Here is an 11,076-nt window from a genome sequence, read left to right as displayed (position 1 = left end):
TGATAGTTAGAGTTGGGAATTAGATTTAGGGTTCTCATCACGAACTGGCATCAGCTATAATGGCAAAATAATATTTTGCCAAATGGATGAATAAATTTCACGCCAAAATCCGAGACCTCTTATCCTAAATCTGTTCGGTTCGTCCATAAATTATAGTCTCATCAAGTGATTAAAATAAAATTTGAAACTACTTCAATACCTCAGATGCAACAATGTCAAGCGTATTTTCTATAGATATTTGAATTATGTTAAGTTTGTTATAATTCCGGTCAACATAGCAGAAAGTTAAATGTTTGTATATGGGAATAACTTATCATTCATGTAAGAAGTTGATTTGATTAGTTGGTAGTTAATAATAATGGATACGAATTGTATGTCTAACGTTTCTTACAGAATAACATTTGTTTTATAGTTGTAATTTAATTATTACTACATGTGGATTTTCTCGATATTGCCATTTGGGCACAAACATTATAAGCGGAGATAAATGACGACTAGCAGTCGAATTCAGAACACGCGTTTCATCCTAATCAGTGGATATCCGGACCTAGTAGCTATACGGATAACGTGATGTTGATCGAAGTGAACGATAATGGGTTCAAGTCCCGAAATGAACATCAACTCTGGGATGCAGGTAAATCCAGTTAACAAGTCTTACATAGGACAAGACTCACGTCCTGGATTCCATTGCTAAAATCTAGCCGTTAAGAATCTATAGTCAACTTAGTAGACTTCAGTAATCATATAAAAACAATAGATTCACTTAAAATGCTTCTTATTTTGTAATGTGTTTTCTATTTTTAATATATATATATATTCTCCACATAGGTTTTAAATTCACGTTTGGATATGTGTAATGAATTAACATCAATTTTAACAAATCATTTATGTTCTGTACATTCAGTACGTTTAGAATGGATGGTGATTATTTTAATTTTTGTTGAAGTTATCTTTGAAGCAGTTAATTATTATGATAAATCTGGTAAACATTAATAATTGTAAAAACTATTGTACATGTATTATTTCTTTCAAGATTTGATTTATTCAAATAAAAATTTTGTTTCTCTACTTATAGTATCTGATGTAATGACATAAAGTTGTAGTTCAGTGCTTCGCTAATCTTTCGCCTCGATAAACGTTATAATACAAATCTTAACGGTGCATGAAATCAGAAAGCATACATATCTGAGGTGGAGGATGAATCATTGAATGATATTTAAGCAATCAACGTTTTGTCTAGAGTCTCTCATGTGCTCTAGTGATCATAACAGTACAAAGATATATGCAAATTGTTACTATTCAAATGACATTGTCTGTTAAGTAAGTTAATAAAAGGGCTTAACCAAGATTAACCATAATCTAAATTGGTTGTAGAATAGTTGCTATAACGTAATAATCTATAGATTACATCCATGTGTTAGAAAAAAAACAAGTGAGTAGTACTCGGATTAAAAATGTATGATATTAAGGAAAAATAACAAATTGGTTAGGAAAATTAATTAATTATGGATTGAAATGATCGTTCTGTATGTCAGAAGGGGTTTTATGGAGATTTTGGTAATTTTATAGAGTTGAGATCATGAGTCAATTGAAGCTAGACCACCATGGAAAACCTGGAAGCACTAGACGGCCGTGGGACTCCTCAGCAGTGCGCATCCACGATCCCGCCTCATGATATTCGAACCCAAAACCTACGAGTCCCGCGCTAGAGCACTTAACGGATAGACTACTGTGTTATGATTTGACCTAGCCGTCGCCAATCGTTATGTCTTGATCAAGGTCGTAGCTTATTGTTGTGACCTATTCAAGGTCGTCGCTGATTTGTTATGACCTTACGAAGTAAACAAGGACGTAATTCACATAAATTATCCACCAATAGAATACGACTTCTACGACCTTCACACTGTGACAAGAACGTTCGATTAGTATGAATAACCTAGCGTCCTTATTGGCCCTTATCCGCCTAACCCGTCCACTTGAGTCCAAAACACCAATAGCAGTTGCTGTAATATGAATCGTTTATTTCAAACATACTTTGTCTATATACCAAACAGGCAGACCACACCATAAAATAGGAAATAATATTTGTACAAAATCAAGCCAAACGTGGCTGGGAGCGTGGGAGACAGTACTCAATAAACCGAGTATAATTTAGGAACAATAAATCATATAATAATAATCAATAAGTCAAAATGAAGCTAGTAATAAGATGAATATAGACATAGATAATCCAGTTACTGAATAGTTATACCATAGGAATATAAATAGGATAATAGTCTAATAAGAGGTCCCGTAAGTTATCAGTACTTACTTTTTCCCTAGTATATAACACCTCCCCTTTTTTGAAGCATCATGGATAATAACGATCCTTTGGATTTATTTTTATACGATTAGGTTTCCGCCTGATGCGCTGCGACCGCCTTGGGAGTGTTGTACACGTCTTCTTTTTATTCGGGTCCTTTTTAATTTCTTTATCCGACTCGGTTAATATATTTAATGGTATATCATGCTTTCTATCACTTCCTATCTCCCACTCCTGTCTGGTCGGCTGTATCTGGTTTGCATGTCGTACCCATATCTTTTGTCCAACTTTCACTTCATAAATAACTTTCCCTTTTCTTCGGACTATGATGCCAAACTTCCAGGTTGGCTTTACTCCCTGGAAATCTCTTGCCATTACTGCTTGTCCCACATTAAACCTTCTGGGTAAGGCACCATGCCTTTTGTTGAACTGCCGTTCCATTCGTTTATTCTTGCGGAGACTGATTTCAGGTTTTGGCTTCATTTGTTCCATAAGTATTCTAATCTTTCTTCCAAAAATTACTTCTGCCGGGCTTTCTTGATTGTTTGTTGCTGGGTTGGGGGTTGCGCGGTAGCTTAGTAAAAATCGTTGAGTTATATCTTCTATTTCTCCTTCCCCTTCGGCTTTAAGCAATGCTCTTTTAAAAGTGTCCACGAACCTTTCGACTAAACCGTTAGACTGTGGATGGTATGGGGGTGTCTTAATATGCCTAATGGCATTGGCAATGCAGAACCTCGAAAATTCAGCAGAGGTAAACTGTGGTCCATTATCTGACACCAATATACCAGGACACTCAAAACAGCTGAATACTTGCCTCAATTTCTTCACAGTAGCTTGTGTTGAGACAGATTTCATATAATGGACTTCTGGCCATTTGGAGAAAGCATCAACGATTAACAAGAACTGTTTACCGTTTATAGGACCGGCGAAATCTACATGAACCCTTGACCACGGATTTGACGGTGTTCCCCAACTCTGCATTTCGGTCTTGCGAGGGGCTTTCAGGGCTTTTGCACATGCGGAACATTTCGCAACATATTCTTCAATCTGCGCATCAATAATCGGCCAATATACATAACCGCGTACAAGTGCTTTCATCCGTGCTACCCCCGGGTGTGCAGCGTGCAGTTCTAACATCACTTTCCGGCGTAGGCTTGTGGGTACAATGACTCGATTTCCAAACATTAGGCACCCGTCCACGAGCGATAAGGAATTTCGTCGGTGAGCATACTGTTCAATGTTTTTGTTGTCTATATGAGCAGGCCAACCATGTTCAAGGTAACTTATAATCCGTTTCAGCTCGCCGTCTTCTTGAGTGTAGCGTCTAATATCTTCAGTGGATAATGGTGTTGCTTTTATAGCAACTTGTAGTATTTGGTGGATATCTTCTTCCAATGATATCGTTGCAATAATAGAATCTTCGCTTTCCTGTTTCTGATTCGCAATTAATCGAAATAAAACATCAGCTTGTCCAAACTTTTCAGTTGATTTATATAGAATTCGGAAATCATAAGCAAGTAGTGTAACAGCCCAGCGTTGTAATCGATTAGCTGTATATGCAGGAATACCTGACTTCGACCCAAATATAGATAAAAGCGGCTTGTGATCTGTTAGAAGAGTAAATCGACGTCCATAAATCATCTTATGAAATTTCTTTACTGCAAAAACTATAGCTAGTCCTTCTTTTTCAATCTGACTATATTTTCGTTCAGCTGGGTTAAGTGTTCGGGATACATGAGCAATTGGTTTCTCTTTACCATCAGGAAAACGATGACTGATAACAGCCCCAATTCCATAGTTGGAAGCATCAGTGGCTACAATTATTTCAAGCTTATGATTGTAATGAGTCAGCAATAGTTTAGAAGATAAAATCCTTTTTATTTCGTCGAAAGAATGTTGGCATTCTTTTGTCCAGTGCCATGTTGCATCAGCCATAAAAAGTTGATTTAACGGGTGTCTCAATTTATACATCTGGGGTACGAATATACTATAATATCCAATCATCCCCAAGAATGAACGGAGAGTTGTAACATCAGTTGGTGTGGGCATATTTTTGATGACATTTATATTATCCGGATCTGGCCGGCGACCATCTTTATCAAATATATATCCGAGATATTTAACAGAATTCAGCATAAATTGACACTTTTCTTTTTGTAATTGAAAACTGGCTTGCGATATTCTATGGAGCACTACGTCTAACCGGCTCATCAGTTCGTGAGCAGAAGAGGCAACAACTATAATATCGTCCAAATAAACTGCCACACCTTCAAGTTTAGACAACATGGTATCCATTATCTGTTGGAAAATTGCTGGAGCTGGTTTTACGCCAAACGGTAATCGACTAAACTGATAAAGTCCACGGTGGGTATTAATGGTTAATAGCTCCCTCGAATCTTCGTCAACTTCCACTTGTAAATAAGCTTCAGATAAATCAAGTTTGGAAAAGTAACGTCCACCGTTTAGCTTAATAAACAAATCTTCTGGCAAGGGAAGTGGATATGAGTGATTTTGTAAAGCATCGTTTAATCCTGTTGAAAAGTCTGCACACAAGCGAATAGTTCCGTTTGCTTTCTGCACTACTACTATTGGTGCTGCCCATGCTGAATAATTAACCGGTTGTATAATACCCAGTTTCTCTAATCGATCTAATTCCTTATCAACTTTATCGGTGGCTGCATACGGGACTTGGCGTTTTAGACCAAAAACAGGTTTTAAATCCTGTCGTAAGTATAATTTTGCCTTTCCAATGGTACAACATCCCAATTTATTCTAGAACAACTTCTTGTGTTTCTGCAAGAGGTCCTCTATCGTTATGGCTTTCTTAGTTACATGAACCATGGGTAGATCTCTAGAACTATTTGTGCACTTCATTATTCATATTTCACTCAATGGTACATCCCATAGGTTTAGTTTATCTATCCAATCTATTCCAATAAGGTCTAAGTCATGCCTGTTCGTTAGATAGCGATTCCCTGTGAAGTAGTTATCTCGAAATTTAACAGAGCATTTTATAATTCCAACAAGCTTTAAAATATCTCCGGATGCATTTCGTGCAGTATGCTTAGTAGGTAATACTTGTGGACAACCAATTAAATTCCATGTTCGTTTAGAGATCAATGTGATATCTGACGCTGTATCCAATTGTAATCGGACATGAACACCATTGACCACTAATTCCACATACCTTCTTTTATCTGCCATACTTAGAGCCCGTGTAGAATATATACTGTTAAGATATTTGTTTTGAAACTAGTGAGGACGCTTCGTCGGCTTTGATCTCAAATTTTCTCTAGTCCGGCAAACTGACTCTTTATGACCAAGTTTATTGCACACCGTGCATCTATGATTTCTGCCCCCAAATGCCCTGGTACGGCCGAGAGTGGGGAGAGTCCGCTCTCCCTCTCGAAATGCTCTCACATGGCCAGCGAATATATAGCTTCTACCAGGAAAGTCCTGCTCACTGCCTTCTCGTGGCGGGGGTGTTGTTTACGAAATTGAGAGGACGAAAAGCGAATGTCCGGCGCTTTAACCGGGTTGGTGGACAAGGCGAGTCCACTTAGGGGAGTTGGAAAACCCTGAGTTCCAAACCAATGGTGTACATGAGCTCCAGTATCCTGAGGGAACAAATGGCGCGCGAATCAATCGTTGATCACCGGCTACCGTGGGAATGCATCTCCTCACCATGCTCCACTGCCTTGTGGATCAGATCTTTCGGTCAAAGGCTCCGGGTGTGGCTCCCTGAGAAAACCACCTGCTTCAGTTTGGGCACCTGAGCAGTATCACAGCCCTCAAGCAAATCGAATGAGATTTGTGAGGCGCATATTTATCTGGTGCTTCCTTATACCAATATTTATGTGTTTAAATAATAATAATAAAATCTATGATTTCTAAATCTGCAAAATCTTGAAAAGTGCCACGCGCCGCAATACCAACATTTCGTTGAAGGTTTAGGAATTTTTGTGTGATATTTATGACTTTTGGCATTTTTCTGTCGTTGACTCGTCTTAACAGCATGGACAGAATGATTAGATGGTGCAGCACTTTTGGTTTCTAACATAGCCGAATCCTGTTTCAAGTTTATTAATCGTTGACACTCACCAGTAACAGTTTGTAGCGTCATTTCTTCATCATGTTCCATACGAGATAATAACTTCATGCAAACATCAACATCATACAAACATCATCAATCAATTGTCTCAAACATGACTGTTCCTTTTGCAAATGTCAGTCAATCGTCTCAGACTACACTTTTCCTTCATTTCCACAGCAATCATTCACTGTCCTCGTTCTTTTCTCTTCGATCTTCTTAACGCTCTGCCTCCAGGCATTTCACTTTCGACTGATGGTATATGCCACTTATATCTATTGACATCAGTAGCACATATCATAATGTCATCTAGACTGAAGAAAGCTAGAAAACTGACCAATACGTTTTACTTAATAGTGGTCATCCCTCATTGTGTGACTAAATGTAGATCGTTGAGCATAAGCCATCAAAAATGTATAGATCCAAGCTAACATAGGTAACACAGCTCGGCACTACTACACAAGTACAGAACATTTTAATAATTTTCATCATACTAATGTTTTAGACACGAATTAGTATAATCAACGTTTCAAAGAATATACAGTTAGTCTGACTACATACAATTAAAACACGACACAACATAATAAGGCCACCACTCTTTCTATTGCGTGCAAGTATGCATGGTTAACAAAACAGTACATTCAAGTTAGACTGCCTTTCTACCTTGAGCAGAGACGGTTAACTGCAACGAGATTTCTCTGTGAAGTTAAACCTGATTCAATGTACCACAAAAAAGAGTGTGAAAACTATTCTTAAAAGCATCTATGCCTTTAGGTAATGTTATAATTGAATTAATGAACCGATTGAAGCTAGACCACAATGGAAAACCTGGAAGCACTTGACGGCCGTTTCGTTCTATCGTGGGACTCCTCAGTGGTGCACATCCACGATGCCGCCTCTCGGGATTCGAACCCAGGACTTATCAGTCTCGCGCATGAGCGCTTAACCGCTAGATCACTGAGCCGGCATCCAATGGTGTTAATGTCCAACTTCAAACAATCCATAGAATTGAGCAACCGTCCACCATTGCCTTCATTGAGTTACTATCTCACAATAGACACGGTTGAGCTCCACTAGTCACTGCTTCTCACTAGGACTCCAGGAAATACTTCTTGAAGCCAGTCATTGGTGAACATATGATTATTATCAGAAGGGGTTTTGCTAAGGTTTTAGTAATTTTATAGTTGATGTCGGATAGATAACGGTAATTTGCATCTTTCATATGTTTGTCTTCAGCCACCACATGGAAAACGTCAGTATATCTAGAGAGTAAAAGACATTAAAAAAGGGGATAATCGAGTATAGTGTTGAAGAAGTAAGTTTATAACATATAGGAATCAAATGTAATTTTGAGACATATAATAATCTTAATGGCATCAATCATTTGGGTGATAGCGAAACAGAAAGGATTGGAAGTTCATTCTACTTAGGAAAAATAGTGTGTACCTATACACGAGTTGAATTGGTGAAACTATACAGCTGAAGTAAAATATTCAAATTTCAGTGTGACGAGCGAAGCATCAACCTACATGAATGTCACTTTATCAGTCTGAAAGTTTTGGAACACACGCTCAGTGTAAAGCTTATAAATACAAAACATGAGCCTCATTTCATATATCAGTAGAATAAGTCTAAGTATCTGTTTTATGAGGCATAGGGGATATAACTTCAGCCATGTAGAACCTCGACTTAGTTCACCAAGTGACAGTTCCCAATAGAAAGGTTTGAAGTTAATTCGTGATCTCCGACAAAAATACCCTTGCTAATTTCAAGGAGGGATTCAATTACCCTTAAATTCCCAGCCTCAGTAGCAGCTCAATGTGCAGCAGATCACGAGTGGTTAACCTGTGCTATGTGTATGTTAGGTTTGCTTGGAGTTTGTTTCAGGAGTAATGGGAAGCTCCATGACTGTATATTACTAAGGTAATGCTGAAAGGAAAGCATCATGAAGGGGCAGCAAAGTATTTTGATATTAACCCTCTAGAATGTTTAACTGTTTGCAGCGGAACAGACAACTTAGTAAACAAAACTCAAACAAGCTGCCATTACTAGTAGGAATTGTGGCTAAAGATTCAATGTATGGGAGAATACAGTAATAAATAACAGTAATTTGAGATGTGTAATGAAATGAAGTGGCTTTGAATGATGGAGGGAAAGTTGTAGTTAGAGCTGAGAAGGCTGTTCATCAAAACTGGAAGTGCATCCAAAGAAAGTAAAGTCGTAAGAGACTCTAATAACCATATCTTTTACTAACCAATGTGGTCATGATGTAAATGCTCAAATTAACAAGTTATAGGTAATCTTAGTGGAATATTCAATCCAGAACGAAATTTCAACATGAGTCTGAGTAGCAAGTGTAGGCGAACAACCACAATACCACTGATTGGTTGTTTCGTACTCCTTCATACAGAGCCTGGAAGAAAAAACCTTTTCAGATTTATGAACATAGGTGGATTGAAATCATCGCCCTTATCATAAATACTTGCTTATCAGTAAAATGAACAACTGTTTCCTGGAAAATCCATCTGGTTAAAGCGTATAGCCAAAATCATTGACGATGTGTGCAGAGATCGCCATTTCGTTGGCGAGTATGTTGATGACTGCTTGATTGCAAATTCGGACAGAAAACCTCACCTCCTGCATCTGGATTCTCACTCTGCAAAGCAAAGTGGTGACCATTGTGGATTACTCAGCACCGACCACAATCAATCAATTACGTACGTCCAACATTCTGGTAGGTTTCTATCAATGGTCTATACTGAGTCACATGTCTCTCATGAGACGCTCAACAGACTAACTTAGTGGAGATGTGAAACTCACCAATTTGGATGAGAATGATAAAAAGGCATTCTCCACTGTCAAGAAAATTACTTCAACGACAACTACGCTTTCACACCAGGACACTGAAGCACTCATGAGTATCTCCGTATACGCATCCGACTCGGCAATCATAGTGTTGCAACAGTGGATAGACTATACTTGATGACCTTTAGCATTCTTCTCAAAATGGTTGCAAGACACTGAATCAAGGTAAAGAACTTTTGGTATCAAACTACTAGTCATATATTGTGTTGTACGGCATTATCGACACTTTGTGGAGGGCCTAGAATCCACTTTGTTTAAGGGCATTAAACCTCTAGCTTTATCTTTAAGCTTGTCTGCAGATAAGTACTCCTCTTGAGAGTCTCGACAGCTGGACTACATTTCTTTTTTTACCTCAGATACACAACACATTTCTGGGGTAAATAATGTAGCTGCAGGCACCTTGTCTCGTATAACTTCCCCGAAACTACGGACCAGACAGCTACGAACAGGTAAGGAAACGTTACTGTGTGACACATCTGCTGGTTAGGTTCGTCCAATAGTGCGGGCACATTATGGACGCATCATCTTCAATACGTTGCACAAGCTTTCTCACCCAGGTGTTCGAGAGCTCATATAGCTCATCTCAGAACGATTTTGCCGGCCTAGTACGAACAAAAACGTAAGGGATGGGCACGTTCCCGTTTAAGGTGGGAGAAATCCAAATTGATAAGACACAACCAATGTCACTTAGGCTAATTCAAAACTCCTGATGCTTGTTTCAACTATGTTCGTCATGATTTGGTAAGATCCTTACCGGATTCGAATGGATTTTTTTACCTCTTAACGTGTGTGGAATGTTTCATACGGTGGTCAGAAGCAGTACCCATCAAGGACATTACTTACAAGACAGTGGACCACGCCTTTGTTCAAGTACCCCTACAACCATTATTACAGACCGCGAACACCAGTTTAAATCTGGAATTTTCCATTGTCTCACCACACCCCTAAGAACCTCATGAATCTGAACGATTACCCACCGACAGTTAAAAGCTTCATACTCAGCTAAAAACGTACCGCAATTGATTGAGGCTTTTCAGCTTGTGAAACGTACTTACATTTTCATTTTTTTTCTTTTTCTAGGACTAGAAAGGACAAAAACTCGATTACGAATACAATCAACAGAAGTTTTTATCGTGGATTTTTTATTGCTACGACGCACTATATGGCTATACATATTAGGGAAAATGATCAGATACTGTTGGATTTAGCAAACTATCAGCAAGCTCATTGAGTTTAAACTTGTGGCTGGTCACGTTTCAGCCGCATCACTATTTCACTGTTGGAGGTAGGGAGTTGTAGCGCTATAAAAATCCGCAAGATAAATAGTTCTGTAAGCCTGAGATATCTATTCTTGTCTCATTGGTTTTACTGGACACACTCTGGCTGAAGGCGCTTGGTGACGCATCCGGATCAGATCACGAGTGAAAACAGTGCTACTCATCCCTTCCAAATACTCGTCAGTTTAAATCAGACGCTTCTCAATGAATCGGAAACTTTCCAAATACATATTCGAACATATTCTTCCCTGACTTCTGATTTTATTGTGTTGGTATCCCTCTACCAAACAGAAGCGTTACCAAACCCTGAATATTTAGGGCATCTTCAGTACTGAGTTGATGTTATCTGGTGCACCAAACGACAAACTGTAAGTCCGTTCATTGTTGTAACATTACGTGTCGTTTTTAACTTTTATTTTTGTATTTCGTGATACTCTTTTCGTACTCTCAGATTGTTTTCTTCCATTTGTATATTTTATTCTCGCAATGATAGAACAGACATCGAAATTACTAAAGATTGAGATTTTTACACCACCGTTCAA

The sequence above is a fragment of the Schistosoma mansoni genome, chromosome 3, assembly GCF_000237925.1.
Source record: "Schistosoma mansoni strain Puerto Rico chromosome 3, complete genome".
Classification (NCBI taxonomy): domain Eukaryota; kingdom Metazoa; phylum Platyhelminthes; class Trematoda; order Strigeidida; family Schistosomatidae; genus Schistosoma; species Schistosoma mansoni.
The sequence above is the reverse complement of the archived record's forward strand: the minus strand, read 5'-3'. Positions refer to the sequence as shown.